The sequence below is a fragment of the Elephantulus edwardii genome, unplaced genomic scaffold (genome assembly GCF_000299155.1).
Source record: "Elephantulus edwardii isolate Elephantulus edwardi_28Jun2011 unplaced genomic scaffold, EleEdw1.0 scaffold00412, whole genome shotgun sequence".
Classification (NCBI taxonomy): Eukaryota; Metazoa; Chordata; class Mammalia; order Macroscelidea; family Macroscelididae; genus Elephantulus; species Elephantulus edwardii.
In genome coordinates, this window is record NW_006400162.1 from 10,538 (window position 1) to 11,320 (window position 783).

Sequence of the window (783 nt, forward strand, 5' to 3'; positions counted from 1 at the left end):
TTTGTCCCTTTGTGACTGAGATACCTCACTCAGCATAATGTCCTCCAGGGTCACCCATTTTGAATAATATTGCATGAATTCCTTGTTTTTCAATGACATGCAAATTTTTAAAGGCTTGTGTATTTTTAAAATAAATGGAAAAAATATGGCCATGGCATAAAACATTAAATGAATCAACTCAACTCAATCCACTCATTGCTGCCGAGTTGGTTCTGACTCATAGTGACCCTGGACTAATTAGGCTGTACGTCCTAATGAAAGGATACTGCCCATTTGTTTGCACACTCATTACCTATGTTGTTGTTTTTGTGTGCCAGCAAATCAGAACTGACCCTCCATGGATTTTCAGAGACAGTAAATCACAGTTACTCATCCTTCTTCCATGGAGCAGCTGATGGATTCGAACCACATGTCTTTGGGAATGCAGCACAGCCTCTTACCACGAGGCCACCAGAGCTTTCTCATTACATTACAAAGATGTGTGCAATATCATACTCAAGGCTATTTGCATTTCAACCCAAATTTGTTTTTACCAGCACTCTTACCCAGCAATTCCTGCACACACATAACAGGTGCCTCTTAGCACCTCCAATTTCAACTCTTTTCAAGCATGCATGCCCATGATACCTACCCTTTTATCATATTCTCAATATCTGTAGGTCTTTCTTTTAGATTTTTACTTGCCTAATGTGAAAACTAGGCCAGGAGCTGATTGTGGAACAGACCACCAACTACTCATATGCAAATTCAAGCTAAAGCTGAGGAAAATTAAACCAAATCCAA